At 49.2% G+C, this 23,728-nt stretch overlaps 1 protein-coding gene across 1 annotated transcript in view; it reads left to right on the top strand.

The window, feature by feature from the left end:
• The first annotated feature begins 6,440 nt into the window (after positions 1-6,440).
• Positions 6,441-23,728, top strand: part of LOC140389546 (xin actin-binding repeat-containing protein 2-like) — a 298,487-nt gene continuing 281,199 nt past the window's right edge. Inside the window, exon 1 of the mRNA XM_072473763.1 lies at positions 6,441-6,593. The gene's annotated coding sequence lies outside the window, so the exon portion shown is untranslated. The remainder of the gene's footprint in view (positions 6,594-23,728) is intronic.

Below are 23,728 nucleotides of genomic sequence, written 5' to 3'. Positions count from 1 at the left end.
CTGGTTCCATTAGTTCTTACTTTACATGAGTTTAGAAAATATATGTGTTTTCTGTTACAGAATCTCTTGGGAATCTAAGTGAATTGGTCTGTTTGACCAATAGTTGAACAGATGCTTTTGTGATTGTGAAGCACAGATGTTTATTTTTCGAGCTTTGCATTTGAAAGAAGATATCAATCAATTTTTTTCTCCAGACTAACTCATTTTTTGTCGAAACGTTTTATACTACCATGTGCAGTGAGTGAAAGAAAGCTGTTGTTTTTTCATAATGTTATTAGTCTAACACAACTTACTCTGTTTCCTATATGTGTTGTCAATAAAATGCTTAGCAATTTATTATGTATATTCAATAGCTGTTTTCAGACTATTTACAAAAGCTACTTTATTCCCTTTTAATTATTTGCAGACTGCAGATTTTATATTAATTTAACTAAACTTCAGTGCTGTTTCATAGCAATGAGTTCACCAAGAGTTTATACTAAAATCCTGAATCATTTATTCCTGCCCGGCACTTATTCTGTGAGATAGCATGCAAATACAAAACCATTGGATGGACAGCAGAGAAAGAAACATGAGACACACTGTTTAAAGAAATGGTGGAAGCTGCGAGGTGATGTAAACCAGAAGTTGTATTGAACTACACAATAGGAATAGGTGCATGCGATAGAGTGGGTTAGACGCAAAAGCCATTGTGATGCAAGAAAATTTTAATGACTTGACTAGCATTGCTAAGACAAGATGGGCGGCATGGTAGCACAGTGGTTAGCACTGCTGCCTTACAGCTCCAGGATCCCAGGTTCAATTCCAGCTTTGATAACTGTTGGAGTTTGCACTTTCTCCCCATGTCTGCGTGGGTTTCCTCCGGGTGCTCCAGTTTCCTCCCATAGTCCAAAGATGTGCAGGTTAGGTGGATTGGCCATGCTAAATTGCCCCTTAGTGTCCAAAAGGTTAGGTGGGGTTATGGGGATAGGATAGAGGCATGGGCTTAAGTAGGGTGCTCTTTCCCAGGGCCGGTGCGGACTCGAATGGCCTCCTGCACTGTAAATTCTATGACTACATAGTCTATGACTCTAAGATTGCTAATTCCTAGCTTGCATTATTCTTTGCAAAATTCGATACTGCCTGAAGTCCCAACAATCGCAATGTTTCCCTGACCCAATCACCAGCTTTCTCCTCCAATGACTGCAGCACACCATTCCATCACCTTCTCCTAATGCCACATTCTGCAACTGCTACACTCTTCAATTTCTTCTCCTCCTCACATTTCTGCCATCATCATACAACAAAAATTTTCCAACTCGCCATATACATCCTCTTTTTAAAAAAAATATATATTTATTAAAGTTTTTTAACACAATTTTTCTCCCTTACAAACAATAACACCCCCCTCCCCCCACCCCCCGTAACAAAAAAAAACGGGAAGTCGCGCAGAGCAAGATATATACATGGCAAAATGATATATTTACACAGCTTTGTACACTGGCCCTCACCCGTACGTGCCAGTTTCCCCAATCCTTCATGTTATCTCTTGCTCATCCACCCTCCCAGGCAGTGTCCCCCCCCCCCCCCCCCCCAAGGTTGCTGCTGCTGCTGACCGACCTTCCTCTAACGCTCCGCGAGATAGTCTAGGAACGGTTGCCACCGCCTGTAAAACCCCTGCGCAGACCCTCTCAAGGTGAATTTAATCCTCTCCAACTTTATGAACCCAGCCATATCATTTATCCAGGCCTCCAGGCTGGGGGGCTTCGCCTCCTTCCACATTAGCAAGATCCTTCGCCGGGCTACTAGGGACGCAAAGGCCAGAATGCCGGCCTCTTTCGCCTCCTGCACTCCCGGTTCGTCCACTGCTCCAAATATTGCTAGCCCCCAGCTTGGCTTGACCCGGGCTTTCACCACCTGAGATATTGCTCCCGCCACTCCTCTCCAGAACCCCTCCAGTGCCGGGCATGACCAAAACATATGGACATGGTTCGCCGGGCTCCCTGAGCTCCTTCCACATCTGTCCTCTACCCCAAAGAACCTACTCAATCTCGCCCCCGTCAAGTGCGCTCTGTGGACCACCTTAAATTGTATCAGGCTGAGCCTGGCACACGAGGAGGAGGAATTAACCCTACCTAGGGCATCAGCCCACAGACCTTCCTCGATCTCCTCCCCCAGCTCCTCCTCCCATTTACCCTTCAACTCTTCTACCAGCGCTTCCCCCTCTTCTTTCAACTCCTGGTGTATTTCCGACACCTTGCCCTCCCCGACTCATACACCCGAGATCACCCTATCTTGAACTTCTTGTGCCGGGAGCAACGGGAATTCCCTCACCTGTCGCCTCACAAAAGCCCTCACCTGCATATATCTAAAGGCATTTCCCAGGGGTAACTCGAACTTCTCCTCCAGTGCCCCTCGGCTCGCAAACGTCCCATCGATGAACAGGTCCCCCATTCTTCCAATCCCCGCCCGATGCCAGCTCTGGAACCCTCCGCCCATCTTCCCCAGGACAAACCGGTGGTTACCCCTGATCGGGGACCACACCGATGCCCCCATTGCACCCCGGTGCCGTCTCCACTGGCCCCAGATCCTTAGCGTTGCAGCCACCACCGGGCTCGTGGTATACTATGTCGGCGAGAGCGGCAGCGGTGCCGTCACCAACGCCCCCAGGCTCGTTCCTTTACAGGACGCCATCTCCATCCTCTTCCATGCCGCCCCCTCTCCCTCCATAACCCACTTGCGGATCATCGCCACATTTGCTGCCCAGTAGTAGCTCCCCAGGTTTGGCAGCGCCAACCCTCCTCGGTCCCTACTGCATTCCAGGAACCCTCTCCTTACTCTCGGGGTCTTATTCGCCCACACAAACCCCATAATACTCCTGCCTACTCTCTTAAAAAGGCCTTAGTGATCACGATGGGAAGGCACTGAAACACAAACAGAAACCTCGGAAGGACCACCATTTTGACCGACTGCACTCTACCCGCCAGCGAGAGCGGTAACATGTCCCATCTTTTGAAATCCTCCTCCATTTGCTCCACCAACCTCGTCAGATTCAGTTTATGTAGGGTCCCCTAACTCCTGGCTATCTGGATCCCCAGATACCGAAAGCTCCCCTCCGTCCTCCTCATGGTAAGTTCCCCTATCCCTCTTTCTTGGTCCCCCGCCTGTAATACAAAGAGCTCACTCTTCCCTACATTGAGCTTATAGCCCGAAAACTCCCCAAACTCCCTTAGAGTCTGCATGACCTCCACCATCCCCTCCATTGGATCCGCCACGTACAGCAACAGGTCATCCGCATATAGTGACACCCGATGCTCTTCTCCCCCTCGGACCGCCCCCTTCCATTTATTAGACTCCCTCAATGACATGGCCAATGGTTCGATCGCCAATGCGAACAACAGGGGGGACAGGGGGCACCCCTGCCTCGTCCCTCGGTACAGTCGAAAGTACTCCGACCTCCGCCGGTTCATCACTACACTTGCCATCGGGGCTCTGTAAAGGAGCTTAACCCAATTGATAAACCCTACCCCGAATCCAAACCTGCGCAGCACCTCCCAGAGGTACTCCCACTCTACTCGGTCAAAGGCCTTCTCCGCGTCCATAGCTGCCACTATCTCCGCCTCTCCCTCCTCCGATGGCATCATTATCACATTTAAGAGCCGCCGCACATTGGTGTTTAGTTGCCTGCCCTTTACAAATCCCGCCTGGTCCTCGTGGATTACCCGCGGGACACAGTCCTCGATCCTCGTGGCCAGCACTTTTGCCAGCAACTTTGCATCCACATTGAGGAGCGAGATCGGCCTGTACGATCCACATTGCAGTGGGTCCTTGTCCCGCTTTAGGATCAAAGAAATTGTCGCTTCCGACATTGTCGGGGGCAGGGTCCCCTCCTCTCTTGCCTCATTAAAGGTCCTCACCAGTAGCGGGGCCAACAGGTCTACGTACTTCCTGTAGAACTCCACCGGGAATCCGACCGGTCCCGGGGCCTTCCCCGCCTGCAGCTCCCCAAACCCTTGCTCAGCTCCTCCAACCCAATTGGTGCCCCCAAACCAGCCACCTCTTGCTCCTCCACCCTCGGGAATCTCAGCTGATCTAGGAATCGTCTCATCCCCTCTTCCCCCGGTGGGGGCTGGGATCTGTACAGCTCTTCATAAAAGGCCTTGAATACCTCGTTTATTTTTGTCGCACTCCGAACCGTGGCTCCCCTTCCATCTTTGACTCCCCCTATTTCCCTCGCTGCCATCCTCTTACGGAGCTGGTGTGCCAGCATCCGACTAGCCTTTTCCCCACACTCGTAGGTCGCCCCCTGCGCTTTCCTCCACTGTGCCTCCGCCTTCCCTGTGGTCAACAGGTCAAACTCCGTCTGGAACCGTCGTCTTTCCCCAAGTAATCTTTCCTCCGGGGCCTCTGCGTATCTCCTGTCCACTCTCAAAATCTCCTCCACTAACCTCTCCCTTTCCATACCCTCTGTCTTCTCCCTATGAGCCCTAATGGAAATGAGCTCTCCCCTGATCACCGCCTTCAACGCCTCCCATACCACTCCCACCCGCACCTCCCCGTTGTCGTTGGCCTCCAAGTACCTTTCGATACACCCCCTCACCTTCCCACACACCAGCTCGTCCGCCAGCAGTCCCACATCCAGCCGCCACAACGGGCGTTGGTCCCTCTCCTCTCCCAGCTCCAGTTCCACCCAGTGTGGGGCATGGTCCGAACATATACATCCTCAAAGGATATGGGGCAAGATTCTCCGACCGTCCGCCGGGTCGGAGAATCGCCGGGGGCTGGTGTGAATCCCGCCCCCGCCGGTTGCCGGTGTGAATCCCGCCCCCGCCGGTTGCCGAATTCTCCGGCACCGGATATTCGGCAGGGGCGGGGATAGGCTGAAGTTCCGCTGCTAAAATGCCTGTCCCGCCGGCGTAGATTAACCCACCTACCTTACCGGCGGGACAATGCGGCGCGGGCGGGCTCCGGGGTCCTGGGGGGAGGGCGCGGGGCGATCTGGCCCCGGGGGGTGCCCCCACGGTGGCCTGGTCCGCGATCGGGGCCCACCGATCCGCGGGCGGGCCTGTGCCGTGGGGGCACTCTTTTCCTTCCGCCTTCGCCACGGTCTCCACCATGGCGGAGGCGGAAGAGACTCCCTCCACTGCACATGCGTGGGAATGCCGTGAGCGGCCGCTGACGTGCGCTTAACCTAACCTGCCGACCGTGACCCCACAACCCACCATCTGGCCACCGCCAGGCCGCACCCCGCCAGTTCCCCAGCCCTGGCAGACACTCTCCCAGCCAGCGGCACAGAACCCGGTCGAGTGTGGCGGTGCCGACACAGTCCGCAGCCAGTATGCCGGCTCAGACCACACGTGTCCTGTGCTGGCGGGAACTCGGCCCATTGGGGGTGGAGCTCCGCGGGTTAGCCGGTCGATGAAGCGACAATGACATGGCGACTGCGCACGTCACGATGACGCCGGTTTGGAGGGGCGGAGAATCGCAAACCGGTGTCAAACCAGCGCCGGCCCCAATTCCGGCATCGGAATCGATTCTCTGCCTGATCACCGATTACGATTTCGGTGTCGGGAAATGGAGAATCCCGCCCAGAGTCTCTTGGGACCTGTATTGCGGCCTGAACTATTGACTGTGTTTAACAGCAGCAGAGCTTGTCATAATATTGCGTGCTGTTTGTATGTGGGTTCTTTAGATGTCTAAATGAGGAGATCTTGAGACTTACAAGTTTAAGCATGAACCCTTTATTGGTAATCTTTCACAATTTACATAGCTACGGTATGGCCATGCATGGTGCTATCTTCATGCAGATAGGCTCCTTACTTATAGAGTTATATATCTGCACTATTCTCTCAGAGTCTTTTACCATGTGACTCTGTGCATCATATCATGGGGGTGCTATTCTGCAGTCCCACATTAACCCTTGCTATTTCAAGCTCCTTTGAAATGCCTGCGGGTACATAACACAACATCCCCTTCTGTAAAAAAAAAAAATGTCCTCCCTTCTCCGGAGTATTAAAATAACATTTTTAATTGCTATGTCTGCTCACCCATCTCAAGTCTCTGACTTTATGAATTCAGATGGTCTTGAGGCTTGACAGTTCTTCCACATCCTGGTCTGCCATATTTGGAGGAATGGTAGTAGTATTCTGTTTCCCTGGTACTTGGCTTTATCCATTTGATTTGCTTTTTGCTCTCCTTTGAGTTGTGTTTCTCTTTGTGAACAACCTGTCTGCTTTTTTCAGTCACCATGGGTTTGACTCATTCTTTCTAGGGGAATGTACAGTCCGTTCATTCCTAGAGTGGACTCACATTTTCTTTTGCCATGGTGTCCGTCATGTTCTTGTTGGACAAAATGTTCTTTCCTTATTTTAAAATGAGGGTATTTGAAGCAATTTCCTTTCAGGTTAGAGTGCTTTTCAAAACTAGGATCTCAGCATTTTGAAAATGCTTGTCAGAGTTGTATTCAGAATGTGTTGTAACTCTACAGGAACCTTTTCCTATTTTTAACAATGTTCTGCAGGTTTCCGTATTTAACTGCCAACCTTTTAAAACTACAACCACCTTCAAGCTGCCTTCTGTATGCTGAGCCTTGGGACCACCGCCTACTTTAAAATGTAAGTACAACTTATTTTTGCACTTTGGCTCACCGTCTTATAATTGCTCAGACTACTTGACTCTGCATTACTTAGTGGTCTTGCATTTTTCCTCCTGAGCTGCACGTCTCTCTAGACTGGCTTTAATTTTTCATACCTTGGGATACTGCTCTGGGTTCATGTTTTGAACTGCTACCTTCCTTATCACTGCTGATCACCACCGCTGATCACCATGGTACTACCTCTATTGATCATCACCGCTGATGCCATCACTGCATACCATGTTATAAATATTATGTTCCGTCCAGACCCGAACATTTGCTGGGATACCGGACAGAAACTCCAATACTTTTTTTAAATTTGTAAAATGGTGAAATGGTGAGGAAAGGATACTTCGCTCCAGGAGAACACTTTTAAGTAGAGTTAGAAAACACAGGATTACTGGCCAATCTTTGGATAGAGATCTTGTGGGAGACTATTTGGAGAGAGAGAGAGAGATCCTGTCAGATTTTTGCTGAATCTCTGTCAGCCTCCTGCATAAACTGCTTTACAGCTCACCAAAAGGACTAACTCTGTACTGACTTCCCAATACCTGGCTCCAAACATTAATTACATCATCCCCATTCCACTCCATTCCACTCAAATCCCATGAACTATGTGGTTATGTTTAAACACAATGGACGGGATTCTCCGTTGGCCGACGCCGAAATCGAGGCATGCGATTGGGTAGAGAATAGCTCCCGTCGCTGAAATTGCGGCAGGTGGCGGTTTGACGCCGAATCGCGACGCTCCACCTCCACGAAAACAGCACCATTGCGATGCACGGCATGCATAATTGAAACCGCCGTTCGCATCTCATTAGTGGGCCCACGCTCCGATGGGCCAAGTTCCCGATGACGCGGTCCACATGTGCTCTCAACAATCGTGAACCTGGCGTGGTGGCTGCTGAGAGAGAGGGCGTACAGACAGTGGCCAGCAGCACCATACTTCATCAACAATCGTGCCGCTGGCTGGGGGGCTTCTGTCAGGGCTGGGGGAGTGGTGAGGGGTGGCCAGGAGATGGGTTTTGGGGTTGGGGTGGACGGGTACGCAACACCATTACTGCAGCCGGCAGGGCAGCCATACAGCTGCGCATGCCGCTGATAGCCCGCTTTAAAACTGGTGCCCTGGGTTGTTTAGGTGACCCCTGCATGGCACTCCCCCAGATGACCTCTGGCCCTGGCCAAGCCATCAGCTGTATGGGCGCTCCAGCACAACCTGTCCCATCCTTTTGGCCCTGATCAGTGTGTCTGTTGGAGGGTGTATAGTTTCAATGTGGCTGCAGCTTGTCAGCCCTGTGAATGTCCATCATGGACCTGGCGATTCCCGCACCATTTTCCTTGTGTTCTGCTGGTGTTCCACACAGCGCTGGTGCTAGCCCTTCACCGGCAGTGGAATCTGTGCAGGTGTGGTGCTGATTTTTCTGACTTGGAACTCCACAGATCCTCCATTGGTGTCAGCACTTAGACTCAGGAAAAGAGAATCCAGCCTATTGCCTCTATTATAATAATAATAATGACCTATTATTGTCACAAGTAGGCTTCAAAGAGGTTACTGTGAAAAGCCCCTGGTCACATTCCGGCGCCTGTTCGGGGAGGCTGGAACAGGAATTGAACCCGTGCTGCTGGTCTTCTGCATTGCAAGCCAGTTGTCTTAGCCCACTGTGCTTAGCCCACTAATTATCTACAACCCAGGGAATCCCCAGAAATCATAACAAAAATTCATTAAGTATCTCCTTGTAAACAGAAACAAGGTTGGAAAGAAGGATGATCTCACTTTTATGACATCTTGATTGCACCTTCTGCAGCCAGAGTGTCCATCTTTCTTTAACACCAGGATTATTTAAAAAAATATTACTGCACCAGATACATATAATACAATACATAAAACAATTTCTTACATTCATCACATAATATTCATCACTACTGCAGAGGTATCTCAGTGAGGAGATCTTGAGATTTGTCTATTAAAATAAGAACCCTTTATTGGTAGTCTTTAACTATTTGCAGATTATAGATATGGTCACAGAATTTATCATAGAACTAACAGTGCAGAAGGAGGCCATTCAGCCCATCGAGTCTGCACCAGCCCTCAGAAAGAGCACCCTACCAAGCCTACACCTCCACCCTATCCTCGTAACCCCAACTAACCTTTTTTGGACACTAAGGGCAAAGAGAGAGAGATCTTAGATTATTTGGGATCTTTTCTTGGTCGGAGGTGACCTCAGTGAATTTACAGTGCAGAAGGAGGCCATTCGGCCCATCGGGTCTGCCCCGGCCCTTGGTAAGAGCACCCTCCACCCTATCCCCGTAACCCAGTAACCCCACCTAACCTTTTGGACACTAAGGACAATTTAGCATGGCCAATCCACCTAACCTGCACACCTTTGGACTGTAGGAGGAAACCGGAGCACCTGGAGGAAACCCACACAGATGCAGGGAGAACGTGCAGACTCTGCACAGCCAGTGACCCAAGCCGGGAATCGAACCTGGGACCCTGGAGCTATGAAGCAACTGTGCTAACCACTGTGCTACCGTGCTGCACCATCGTGCACATGCACGTAGGTTGCTTACTTTCAAAGTTCTGTTTATAGATGGTTCCGTCAGAGTGTCTTACCATATGACTCTGTGCATCATACCATGGGTGGTGCTATTCTGCAGTCCCACATTAACCCTTGCTCTGCTGAGCACTTTTATATTACAATGTATGCAGGCACATAACACAACATAGTTGATAGAATGGAGAGCCACGTATCCAGATTTGTCAATGATACAAAGATAGACAACATTGCAAGTCATGTAGATGAAAGCAGCAGAGGTGAAGAGAATGAGCAAACCTGTTGCAAATTGATTTCAATGAAGTCAAATGTGAGATCATCAATTTTGTGTCATGTTTCTTTCTCTGCTGTCCATCCATTAGGAACATCTTTGAAGATTGGTTTAACCATAATTTTGTGTAAAGTATCAGGGCTTATTGCAGCAGAAACAATCTTGCATTTAAAGTACTGTCACTCCTCGACAATGCTCGTTGTTATGTAACCATCCTTGATTACATGCATCCGGACCTCAAAGTAGTCTTTCTGTGCCCCATCGTCACTGTTGCAACCCATGGGCCAGGGGGTAATTGTGTCCTTTAAAGTCTACTACCTCAGGCACACATTTTCCCAGGCTGTCAGGGCAACTGAGAAATAAGTTGGACCAACCCTCAAGGAATTCTGGAAGGGCTTCAACATTTACCATGGATAGGTGAAGCATGGAATTAAATCACACAATCAAATTTGCTTGCTGTTTGGCGAAAATTGTGTCCTGAGTTTGTGTATGATTTCCAAGGCTTTACAAACAACTCGCAGAGGTGACAAGAATTTTTTTTCAAAATAGGCAAAGAATGCAACTTAGATAGTGCAACAAAAGTGTTGGTGAGTTGCTGGCTCAATGGGCGGCACAGTAGCACAGTGGTTAGCACTGTTGCTTCACAGCGCCAGGGTCCCAGGTTTGATTCCCGCTTGGGTCACTGTCTGCGCGGAGTCTGCACATTCTCCCTGTTTCTGTGTGGGTTTTCTCCGGGTGCTCCTGTTTCCTCCCACAAGTTCCGAAAGAATTGCTGTTAGGTGATTTGGAATTGCTGTTAGGTGATTTGGACATTCAAAATTCTCCCTCTATGTACCTGAACAGGCACCGAATGTGGCGACTAGGGGATTTTCACAGTAACTTCATTGCAGTGTTAATGTAAGCCTACTTGTGATATTAATAAAGATTATAAAGATTATTATCACAGTCAGAAGACTTTACAAATGAGGACCTAATTGAAGAATCTGTAGCTACTGCTGAAGAGATTCCCCCATGTAAAGTCATAACAGCACTTGTCCTGATGCTGCAACATTAGATGTCACCCTCTAAGATATTAGAGTACAGATTGTTCAATTGTGTGCTGCTAGACTTAAAAGAGCATTTCTCTCTGCACATGCACTTTCAGGCTTTGGGTTGTCACATCTCAGGATGTGCGGGAAAGGGTAAAGGTAAACAGGGCCATAGTGATAGGAAACGCGATCGTTTGGGAGACAGACAGGAGATTCTGTGGCCGCAAACGGGAGTCCAAGATGGTGTGTTGTCTCCTGGGTGCCAGGGTCAAGGATATCTCGGAGTGGCTGCTGAACATTCTCAAGGGGGAGGGTGGGCAGCCAGAAGTCATTGTGCACGTTGGCACAATTGATGTAAATAGAAATAGGGATGAGGTCCTGAGGAGGGATTATAGAGAGCTAGGAAAAAGGTTAAGAAGCAGGACCTCGGGAGTGGTACTATCTGGATTACTTCCAATGCTCCTGAGGGTAAGAACAGGAGAATATGGCAGATGAATGCGGGCTAAAGAATTGGTGCAGGGGGCAGGGATTCAGATCTTAGATTATTTGGAATCTTTTCTTGGTCGGAGGTGACCTCATTGAATTTACAGTGCAGTAGGAGGCCATTCGGCCCATCGGGTCTGCCCCGGCCCTTGGTAAGTGCACCCTATCCCCGTAACCCAGTAACCCCACCTAACCTTTTGGACACTAAGGACAATTTAGCATGGCCAATCCACCTAACCTGCATATCTTTGGACTGTGGGAGGAAACCAGAGCACCCGGAAGGAACCCACACAGACACTGAGAGAAAGTGCAGATTCTACACAGACAGTGACCCACGCAGACATGGAGAGAACATGCAGACTCTACACAGACAGTGACCCAAGCCGGGAATCGAACTTGGGACCCTGAAGCTGTGAAGCAACTGTGCAAAGCACTGTGTTACTGTGCTGCCCTGTTTAAGAGGGACAGGTTGCATCTGAACTGGAGGGGGACCAATATCCTGGGGGGAAAATTTGCTCGTGCTACAAGGGAGGGTTTAAACTAGTTTGGCAGGGGGGGTGGGGGGGAGGATCCTCAGCAGCAGCGGAGCAAATGAGGGGCTGAATGGAGATGCAGTACTCAGCAACTGCAAGCTGAATAGACATGGTAGGCTGGAGCATGGCAGGGAGCGGGGAAAACCTGTTGGATTAAATTGCATCTATTTCAATGCAAGAGGGCTGACAGGTAAGGCTGATGAACTCAGGGCATGAATAGGTACATGGGACTGGGATATTATAGCCATAACTGAAACATGGCTGAGGGAGAGACAGGACTGGCAGCTTAATGTTCCAGGGTACACTTGCTTTAGGCGGTACAGAGATGGAGGAAAGAGAGGAGGGGGAGTTACATTTTTGATTAAGGGGAGCATCACGGCAGTAGTCACAGATGAAATAACCGAAGGATCATCCAGTGACGCTTTGTGGTTGGAACTAAGAGATAAGAAGGGGCTAGTGACCTTATTGGGATTGTACTATAGGCCCCCAAATAGTCAACGGGAATTAGAAGATCAAATATGCAGGGAGACTGGGGAGACTTGCAGGAGTAATAGGGTTGTCATAGTAGGGGATTTAATTTTTCCTAACATAGACTGGAACTACCATAGTGTTAAGGGCTTAGATGGGTGGAATTTGTTTAGTATGTTCAGGAACGTTTCCTCAGGCAGTATGGAGAGAATCCTCCTCGGGAAAGGGCAAAATGTGGCCTACCCTTGGGAAATAAGGCAGGGCAAATGACTGAGATGACGGTGGTGACCACTTTGGGGCCAGTGACCAGAGTTCTATTAATTTTAAAATAGTTATGGAAAGGCACAAAACTGGCCCACAGGTGCAAGTTCTAAATTGGGGCAAGGCACATTTTGATGGAATTAAACATGAGCTTGCAAGGGTTGATTAGAGTAGCTTGTTTAAGGGCAAAGGGACCTCTGGCAAGTGGGAGGCCTTTAAAATTGAAATAGCTTGAGTTCACCCTGTTAGGGTGAAGGACAAGGCTGGCAGGAGTGGGGAACCCTGGATGACAAAACATATTGAGGTTTTAGCCAGGGAAAAGAAGGAGGCTTGGCTCATGTATAAGCAGCTGGAATCAAGGGATTCCCTAGCGGTGTTCAGGGAATACAGGAGTATACTCAAGAAGGAAATTAGGAGGGCAAAAAGGGGGCATTAGGTAGCTTTGGCTGAGAGGATTAAGGTGAATCCAAAGGGATTCTTTCAGTAAATTAAAGGAAAAAGAATAGATAGAGAGAGAACAGGACCCCTCATGGACCAAAGTGGCCGAAGCTTTCAATGAATATTTCTCCTCTGTGTTTACTGTGTATAAAGACATGAAGACTTGGGAACCAGGAAAGGTTAGTGGTGATATATCGGGGACAGTTCGCATTACAGTGGAGGATGTGATGGATGTATTAAAATGTATAAAGGTGGATAAATCACCTGGCCCTGACGAGGTATATCCAAGAACACTGCGTGTGGCTAGAGAAGAAATTGCGGGAGCCCAGGCTGAGCTATTTGCATCATCGTTAGCCACGGGTGAAATACCAGAAGACTGGAGGGGAGCAAATGTTGTGCCCTTATTTAAGAAGTGCTGCAAAGAAAAATATGGGAATTATAGACCGGTGGTGGGTAAATTACTGGAGAGGATTCTGAGGGATAAGATATACAGGCATTTGGAAAAACAGTGTTTGATTAGGAGTAGTCAGCACGGCTTTATGCATGGAGATCATGCCTTACAAATGTGTCAGAGCTCTTTGATGAAGTGACCAGGAATGTTGGTGAGGGCAGGGCGGTAGACGTATTCTATATGGACTTCAGTAGGGCCTTTGAAAAAGTTCCACATGGCTGGCTGCTCTAGAAGGTTAGATCACATGGAATCCAGGGAGAGCTGACAAATTGAATATGAAATTGGCTTGATGGTAGGAACCTGGGGCGAGATTCTCCGACCCCCCCGCCGGGTTGGAGAATCGCCGGGGGCTGGCGTGAATCCCGCCCCCGCCGGTTGCCGAAGTCTCCGGCACCGGAGATTCGGCGGGGGCGGGAATCACGCCGTGCCGGTTGGCGGGCCCCCCCGCGCGATTCTCCGGCCCGGATGGGCCGAAGTCCCGCCGCTAAAATGCCTGTTCCACCGGCGTAAATTAAACCACCTACCTTACCGGCGGGACAAGGCGGCGTGGGCGGGCTCCGGAGTCCTGGGGGGGCGCGGGGCGATCTGGCGCCAGGGGGTGCCCCCACGGTGGCCTGGCCCGCGATCGGGGCCCACAGATCCGTGGGCGGGCCTGTGCCGTGGGGGCACTCTTTCCCTTCCGCCTCCGCCACGGTCTCCTCCATGGCGGCAGCAGAAGAGACTCCCTCCACTGCGCATGCGTGGGAAGCTGTCAGCGGCCGCTGACGCTCCTGCGCGTGCGCCGCCCGGAGATGTCATTTCCGCGCCAGCTGACGGGGCACCAAAGGCCTTTTCTGCCAGCTGGAGGGGTGGAAATTCGTCCGGCGCCGACCTAGCCCTTCAAGGTTGGGGCTCGGCCCCCAAAGATGCGGAGCATTCCGTACCTTTGGGGCAGCGCGATGCCCGTCTGATTTGCGCCGTTTTGGGCGCCAGTCGGCCGACATCGCGCCGTTTCCGGAGAATTTCGCCCCAGAGTATAATGGTGGAAGGATGCTTGTCGAACTGGCGGCCTGTGACTAAAGGTGTGCCTCAGGGGTCAATGCTGGACCCATTGCTGTTTGTTATCTATATCAACGATTTGAATGAGAAAGTAAAAGGCATGATCAGTAAGTTTGCAGATGACACTAAAATAGGTGGTATTGTAGACAGTGAAGAAGGTTATCACAAAATACAGCAGCATCTTGAAGAGCTGGGGAAGTGGGCCGAGAAATGGCAAATGGAGTTCAATGCAGATAAGTGTGAGGTGCTGCATTTTGGACAGTCAAATCAAGGTTGGACTTACATGATGAATGGTAGGACCTTAGGGAGTATTGTGGAACAGGGGGATCTTGGAGTTCAGGTGCATGGTTCTCTAAAGATGGAATCACAGGTAGATTGGGCAGTGAATAAGCCTTTTGGCATGCTGGCCTTCATCAGTCAGGGCATTAACTATAGAAGTTGGGAAGTTATGTTGCAGTTTTACAGGACATTGGTGAGGCCACACCTGGAGTATTGTGTTCCGTTTTGGTTGCCTTGCGATAGGAAAGATGTTATTAAACTGGAGAATGTGCAGAAGAGATTTACAAGGATGTTGCCAGGACTCGAGGGACTGAGTTATAGGGAGAGATGCACAGGCTAGGACTTTTTTATTTGGATCATAGGAGACTGAGAGGTGATGGTATTGGGGTTTAAAAGATAATGATAGGTATGAATAGGGTGAATGCATTCAATCTATTTCCCAGGGTTGGGGAATCGAGAACTAGAGGGCATAGGTTTAAGTTGAGAGGGGAAAGAATTAATGGGAACCTGAGCAGCAGGTTTACACAGAGGGTGGTAATTATGTGGAATGAGCTGCCAGAGGAGGTGGTTGAGGCAGGGACATCAACAACATTTAAAAGGCATTTGGACAGATACAGGGATAGGAAAGATTTAGAGGGATATGGGCCAAATGTAGGCAAATAGGGTTAGCTTAGATGTGCTTTTTGGGTGGTGTTATGGGCCAGGGTTTAGAGAACACCAAAGTGTATCATGGAGTTCACCTGACCCACAACTTTTAATAGATTTTGGTTATGGGGAGCACAAGGGCCCACTCTACAGGTGTGATGCAATAGAGATCTAAAGTACTTTTAAAACAAAACAATGTTTATTCTATGAATCCAGTTAACATGTTATAATCATACAGTAAACATCTTAGCAACTATCAACTCAATAATCCCCCCAAAGAGTACAGTACTCTATAAGTAACCCTGAATCTTTCCTAGCAACACCCATAAGACAAATACCCGCTTTAACAAAGACAGCAGGTTTATATTCTCTACTGAGAGCAGTTATCACTTTTAAATTAGAAATTGATCTGAAGACATTCTTACATGCAGCGAGAGATCAAAATTGCACCTTGTTTGGCTGGATGCAGCTCCAACTCTGAAAACGAAACTAAAACACAGACACACACCAGCTTTTTTTGCTCAAAGCTAAAGTAAAAAGCCACAGACCAAAACCCAGCTTCACTCACACTCTGACATCACTGCAGCTATTTGATGAACACCCATTTCTTAAAGGTGCTCTCACATGACAGTTGACATGGACAAGTTTGGCCAAAGAGCCTGTCTGCGTGCCGTAGATTCTATGATTCTATGATATTGTGGGGGAATGGTGGGTTGGAGCACTCAAAGCTCTGGGGAAGGGTGAGGGGGAAATGGTCTTGATTTTGTTCCCTTTTCTTCTTTTACTCTTTTACTCTGTCCTTTCTGTGACTCTGTTCCAATTATGGCAATCAGTGAGTTTGCCCTTCTTTCTATGTTCTATATTCTAATGCTCAGAGTCGCCAGGTATCAAATGATACCACCACAAGGTTCAACCAGCTATCGATCAAAGAGCCAAACACCAGTTAGTTAGTTCAAGGTAAAGGGTACTTTATTTACACACAATTATTCATGCAACATAAACACTACTAGTTAACTACACCAATCGACTAAGACAACCTGTACTTAACTTCGGGCACCCGGCTTAGGTCAGAGAAACAGTGGCCGCTGTTCGATTCTGGATCTATCGAGTCCGAAGGAGTAACTGCTGCTCAGCTAGGCTCATCCGCCTGGTAGCAAGAGTTGAACTTGGACTTGCTTCTGGTGTTGCTGCAATTGGAGATGGTGGTGACCGGGGTACCAAGACCAAGAGAGAGCGAACATATGGCAAACTCTTCTTCTTATACTTGGGGGTTTTTGCGCTCTTTTGGGCGGTCCTTCAGTTTGGGCCCAACTAATTGGGTGATCCCTGATCACTCCGTTCGATTCCTAACCAATAAGTAGGCGGGGATCTGGATGGCTGGGCGTGTCCCAAGCGGTCACTGACTCCGTTGTTTGCATTTCCCTTGAACAGGGAGTGGCACCGAAATGTCTGGGACTGTACCGGTCGCTCGAGTACTGTTGCTAACTTTTGCCTTAGTTTAATTGCTCTGTTTTATCACCTTTGCTCTTGAGTCGCCAGGTATCTTTATGATACCGCCACGTGGTTCAAGTCCGAGTAATGATCAATAATCCAATACGCCGCTTAGTAAGATTTAAATCAAACCACTTTTATTATACACAGTAATCACTACTCATGTACAAATTCTATGTCTAAGCTACTTCTACATCTAACAGGCCTATACTTAACTTGGAACTGGCCCACCAGGTCAGGGAAACAAATGGCCTTTCGTTCGGGTTCTGAGCCTGCGGGATTCGAAGTTGGTACAGATTGGTAGCTAGGAGCGCCTATCTTGTAGCGAGCATTGAAGTAAGACTTACTGGATATCGACGGCGGCTGAACCAGTCACTGTCAAGGTTTGGTTCGCGTTGCTGAGTGACCCGGTCAAGAAGAACGATTTGAACTTGGGCTTAATTCTTATAGTCCCCAGGGGCTTCCCGCCTTTTGGGGCGGACGCTGTACCTGGTTCCAAGTGATTGGACTTTGTCCCAATCACTTGGTTCGATTTTCTCCAATGTTGGAGCGGTTCCCTGATCGATGGGCGGTCCTGAGGTGGTCGTTCACCTCCTTTTGTGTAGGCTTCTGCTGGCATTAAAATGCTAATTGGTCTGAGTTTCGATACCGGCTGGACTGCTTGCTTACAAATATGCATTTCAGGCTCTGAGCCTGCCTGAGTCTTGGCTTGTCCATTTTACCCGCTAGGCTTTGCGCGTTTCTCTGTACATGGTTGTAAGTGGCCATCCCAGATGCCTACACTCCGTCCTCTTGATCCTCAATGCGATGCGTGAAGGATCACAATACTGGGTCTTCTCCTGCTCTCTGAAATGCCGGGTACCCTCACTCAAGGTTCTACCCTACTCTGTCCTATGGGTCAAAAACATTTACCAAAATTTCCCTAATACAACACATATCTAAAAATTCCTCAGGGGCCATTTAACATTCAATAAAAAAAGGGAACCTCTAACTGTCTCTAACTAGACTACACTCATGCTGCTATTTCACATTCAAAGAACTTATCTTACAATGCAAAAATCCAATAGCAGCATCACATTTTTTCTTATCACTAACATTCACATACAGAAAAATAAGCTTTGTTAACAAAACAACAACTGCGGGATTTATTAAAGAGAAAGGTTCAGAAAGAGTGTGGGGTTTGCTGGAGTCTGAGGAAACGGGCTCTAAATGTGTATACTGGAGGGCGGGAGGCTCTCCTCTTCCATTTCTGCAATCTGATTGTCTGGATGACACTGCACAATATGGCTATCACTAGGAAGACTTCCTCTGTGTAGGACAGGGAATATCACTTAACGAGATTCTCACACCATGTGGGGGTATCGATGGCTGGGTCTATGTGTGGTGTAGTGTCCGGGCTAGGGGTGTTGTGTTTTGTAGTCGTGTTCGGGGCTTGTGTGGTGAGGAAAGTGGAGGTAGGTAACGCACGCAACTGTACTGTTCCAGCGACGATCATGACGTAGATCATCAGGGTCGTCTTCATTGTGTTCAGGCTTTCCTTCATCGTTGAGTATCTTCGTACTTTTCTAGGGGAACGAGCAGAGTGTCAGTTATAATCTTGTTGTTTAATATCTCGTTTGTCTGTCTGTTTCTCCTTAACGGCAATTTCCCATTAGAATCGTCACCATATGTGACGCCCTCATTTTTTTTTAAACCAACCATTTGGGAGACAAGACATCCGGAAAAAATTCTGTCACAGTGCGAGTACTCTCGCAGCCTGTGGTTGATGGGCTGAGTGGGCGGACAATTTCTCCGTCCTCTGCAAACTTGTTTTTCCAACCAAGTGATTCTGACATGTAAATAGTAGGTGGGGGATAGCAACCGAAGGGTTGCTGGAAAGGGCAAAAGTTGTGACAAAGTGCATTCTTTAAACCACAGGAAAGAAAAAGAACAGCAAAAGAGTTTCAAAAACAATTCTCCAAATGGGGTGGTGCGTGTGATCCGCGGCAGGGCAAGAATGGGTGGAATCCCTGGGTAGGGCGGTGACCAGTGCCGTTACTCCGCCACCTGAACTTGGCTGACCAAATGTATAGGGGGTCCTCAGGCAGGGCGGGGATCAGTGCTGTTACTCCACTGCCTGAGTGACCTTACAAGAGCGGTAAGAAGTTGTAACTATATGGGCTCCAACAAACTTGTTTCTCTAACTGCCATGTGGCGTCAGAAGAGTAGTTACGACTGTATCAAGAACGTGTCCGTGAGGCTGACACACAAAATTAGACAGAGAGTACGTACAACATTTAAAAACAAACTAAACATAAAAGCGGGCAGGTTCCATCACAGTATAGGACACCGTAAATCGCAATTGGTTCCTGACTCTCATCATCTGGATACCTCAAGGTGCCATTCTGAAAAGGGTTTCAAAGGTGTTGCCATGATGGGAGCCAGACTCGGAGTTGTCATCATCTCCCGGGTGCCAAACCCGTTCATGGAGTTTGCGGGCTAACGCGGCGTGTGCCAATGTGGGGTCCATTTCATCATTCCTTGTCAGACGACAGGAATTATCACGGTACCAGTGTTTCATGTTCCGTAGGGCGGTCGCAAAGGGCTGTCGCTATTGTTGGATGATGGGTCAGGTTACGGTGTGGGCAAATAAATCGTCTCAAAGAGGCTGAGCGTACCCTGTCGGTGTCTCTGGGGCTGTAGTGGCTGGGGCCTGGTCTGTGTGTTCATTGTTCGGTGTCCTCAGGAGCTTCAGTTCTGCTGTCGCTGTCGCTAGCAGCCGAATGAAGCGTCAGGGTGAAATTTGATTCTGGGTGCGGGGTCAAAGTTGTGTCTGTGGACGTGCTGCTGCTGCTGGGGGAGGGGGGAACTCGGGTTGTCAGTGGGTGGGTCCTCATTGTCTGCCATCGCCAATGAGAGGTGGTGCGAGTGGCTGCACTGCGTTCCATAAACCTTAAGCTGATTTACATGGAACCATCCTGATTTTCCGTTTGGAAACGTGATTTTATAAACTGAGGGGCTTACTTTGTCCGAGATTGAATAGGGTCCTGCAAATTTAGGGGAGAAGAATGAGCTGGGGTTGGATAAGGTGATCATCACTTGCTGCCCGACTGTATACTCCGTCGGGTGTACTGTTTTATCAAAGCAGGCCTTACTCTGCTTTCGTTTAGCGCCGAGTCGAACAGCTGCAGCGAGCTATGCTGCTTTAATATTCTCTACTATGAGCTGGACTGCTTTCTCATGGGTCAGGGCGGTGCCTGCGGGGCTGAATAAGTATTCGGTACCCTTCATGGGTCGTCCGGTCATGAGGGTATGGGGGGTATATCCTGTTGAGCTCGATAAACATCCTAATAAACATCAGTGTGAATGGGAGCATTGTGTCCCATGTCGTGTTGCCAAAAGTGGCCATGTCGTGAGCCTGCCTTCGCGAGGGTGTCAGCTTTCAAGTTACCGGGTGGGGAGGAACGATGGTGACTTCTTACTTTTACTATGCTATATTTCCTGCCTTTAGCTGTCTGAAGGATATGTTTGAGCAGTGGGGCTGAGGGGAGAGATTTTCCGTCGACGGAAATAAATCCTCTCGATTCTCACAGGGGTAGGAATTCTGTCAGGCTGTTGCAGACGTATAAACTGTCTGAATATATGTCTGCAGGGGTCGGGAATGAATCGGGGTGCTGGACAATGTAAGCGATGGCTGCTAACTCGGCTGCCTGCGAAACTAAATGTCCAGGCAACTTTAAAGCTATCTCTTCTAAAGCGCGTTCCTGTGCGTCCTCTACATAAATACCACAGCCTGTTATCCTTTTTCCATCAAGGACTGTGGAGGAGCCATCTACATAAATTCTCAGTGCTTTGTCTGTGGGCTGGGGTCCGATACCTGTCTTTCTTGGTACCGACTTGGGAACAAAGGGGTCTGTGCTGTGCTTGGGGGCTATGATCTCGCACTCATGTGGGGTTCCTGCATAGTGCAAATTATCGGCCAGAAACGTGTGCGTTTTTGGCCGTTTCACCGTGATGTCGTGTCCCTGTAGGAGTAGGGTCCATCGCGCTACTCGAATTTGACTTACTGTGCCGTCTTTTAGTCTGCCATTCAATAAAATCTGTGTCGGTGTGTGCTCGGTCAAAATGGTTACTAGGTTGAGTCCAGTTATGTATGAGAAGTACTGTACCGCCCAGAAAACTGCTGTCACGTGCCTTTCGCAGGCTGAAAATCCCTGTTCCACTGGATCCAAGACTCGTGAGGCAAAGGCTACGGGTTCTAGACGATTGTGCCTTTCCTGCAGGAGTGCGGCTGAAAGGGTTCGGTCTGTGGTCGCTACCTCTATTGCGTATGGGGAGTGTGGGTCTGAGGCTTGCAAAGCGGGGGCTGTGCTCAGGGCGCATTTCAATGCATCCACGGCATCCGTGTGCTGTGGAAGCCATTTCCATGGGGCCTGTTTCTTTAGGAGCTCGGAACGTGGGGCTGCTTTTGTGGCGAATCCGTCTATGTGGTTTCTACAATATCCAACCAGTCCTAAAAATGACCGGAGTACTGTAATGTTTTGGGGCAAGGGCAATTTGACAATGGAATCAATGCGTTTGAGTTCTATCTCACGCTTCCCATGCGTGATGACCGTACCTAAATATGTGACTTTTTCCTGGAGGATTTGGGCTTTCTTGGGGTTAATTTGGCATCCAATTGTTGTGAGTAGTTCTAATAATTCTGAAAGAAGCGAAATGTGCTCTTCCTTGGTGTCAGTCTGGAGGAGCAAGTCGTCCACATACTGAACAAGGCACTCAGGGAGGGAAAATTTAGATAAGCCGTTTGCCAATTGTCCTTAAAAGATGGAGGGGGAGTTGTGAAAGCCTTGTGGAAAGCACGACTGATGTGTTAGGCAGGTAGGTTCGATGTGGACTGCACTCGATACAGGGAAGCTAGAAACAGACGTCTAACACTGGCTTACATATTCAGCTGTGGGTCGACACTATACTGAACTGACTGGAGACCTTGTAGTAGCCTGACCAGACTTACTAGCTACCGCATGGTGTTTGCACTTGCTAGCTCGTGGACTCTGACTGTCTCAGTGGCTGGGTCCAGACAGAGCGGGAAACCTAGTGCCCTCTGGCTTTATAGTGGTGGTGTACTGTCTGGTGATTGGCTGCACTGTGCTGTGTGCTTACTGGTCATCCTCTGTGTCAATCACTGCCTGTCTGCATCTCATTATATACATGAGTAGATATTATGACATCTTCCCCCTTTTTTTTAGATAAATAAATACTAAGGTGTGCGTGCGTATATATATATATATATATATATATATATAAATGCCTGACTATATAGAAAAGGTGTCTAAATGAATGTATATACATAGGAAGGTGTCGATAGTGCAGATACATGGCAAACGAAACAATATTTACAGAGGTTAAATCGATGAAGTCACAAAATGTACAAAAGTTCAGTCTCCAGATTCAGTCTTTGTGGTGGGCGACAAATTCTTGTCGATCGCCGCAGAGGTGGATCAGGAGCCGCCTGCACGTGGATAGGCGGGATTGCTGCCATCGCGGTGGTCGCATGGGCTGGCAGGATTGCTGGTAGATTGGTGGCCTCGTGGCAGGGTAGGTCCGGAGGGAGCATCGTAGGTGGCGGGGCACTTCGGTCAGGTAGCGGGCGTGGAACTCTTCGCAATGCCCTTCTGTTGCGCAATAGCAGGGAGCCATCAGCCATGCGGACAAGGAACGAACTTGGGGCCACTTGTTTGATCACAACAGCTGTGACTGACCAGCCGCCCTCTGGCAACTGGACACGAACATGATCAGTTGGGGTCAGCTCGGGTAGATCCGTGGCATGAGCATCGTATGTGGCCTTCTGTTGGGCCCGTGACTGCTGCATTTTCTGTAAGACCGTGAGGTGGTCAAGGTCTGGAACATGTATGGCTGGAACTGTGGTCCTGAGAGTGCGATTCATGAGCATCTGCGCTGGAGACAACCCAGTGTGGTTGCCCTGTATGCCAACATCGCCAGGTTGAAGTCGGAGCCTGAGTTTGCAGTTTTGCACAGCAGCCGCTTTACAATATGGACCCCTTTCTCAGACATCCCGTTCGACTGCGGGTAGTGGGGACTGGAGGTTACGTGACGGAAGTTGTAGGACTGTGCAAAATCAGACCATTCCTGGCTGTAAAAGCAAGGACCGTTGTCGCTCATTACCGTGAGCGGAATCCCATGCCTGGCGAACATTTCTTTGCAAGCTTTGATTATCGCCTTTGATGTGAGGTCGGACAGTTTCACCACTTCTGGGTAACTGGAGAAGTAGTCGACCAGGAGTACGTAGTCACGCCCTTTGGCGTGGAAAAGATCTACACCTACTTTGGACCACGGAGAGGTCACAATCTCGTGCTGTTGCAGCGTTTCCTTGGGTTGAGCTGGTTGAAACTTCTGACAGGTAGGGCAGTTGAGGACTGTGTCAGCAATGTCCTGGCTGATGCCCGGCCAATAGACCACCTCCTGAGCCCTGCGTCGGCATGCATTTCTTGACCCCAACGTGACCCTCATGGAGTTGGCCCAGCACCGTAGCCCGCATGCTCTGAGGAATTACGATCCTGTCGAGTTTCAGTAGGATTCTCTCCACCACCGTCAGGTCGTCTTTTACGTTATAGAACTGGGGACATTGACCCTTCTGCCAGCCATTGGTAAGGTGCTGCATCACACGCTGCAGCAGAGCATCCTTGGCCGTCTCCTCACGAGTTTGGACCACCCGTTCGTCAGAGGCCGGAAGGTTGGTGGCACACAAGTGTACTTGCGCTTCTATGTGGCAGATGAAGTCACTTTGTTCACACGTTGTGGTAATGGACCTGGATAGGGCAATTGCAACGATCAGTTCTTTGCCTGGCGTGTATACAAGTTCGATGTCGTAGCGGCGTAGCTTAAGAAGAATTCGCATGTAACCGAGGTGTCATGTCATTTAAATCCTTCTGGATTATATGGACCGGAGGCCTGTGGTCCGTTTCTACCGTGAATTTTGGCAGGCCGTAAACGTAGTCGTGAAACTTGACTATCCCTGTCAGGAGCCCAGACACTCCTTCTCAATCTGAGCGTACCGTTGCTCAGTGGGCGTCAATGCCCTGGAGGCGTACGCCACTGGAGCCCAGGACGAGGAGTCATCTCGCTGAAGGAGCACCGCCCCAATGCCGTCCTGGCATGCATCAGTCGATATCTTGGT

This window comes from Scyliorhinus torazame, chromosome 2, assembly GCF_047496885.1.
Source record: "Scyliorhinus torazame isolate Kashiwa2021f chromosome 2, sScyTor2.1, whole genome shotgun sequence".
NCBI lineage: Eukaryota > Metazoa > Chordata > Chondrichthyes > Carcharhiniformes > Scyliorhinidae > Scyliorhinus > Scyliorhinus torazame.
The sequence above is the reverse complement of the archived record's forward strand: the minus strand, read 5'-3'. Positions and strand labels throughout refer to the sequence as shown.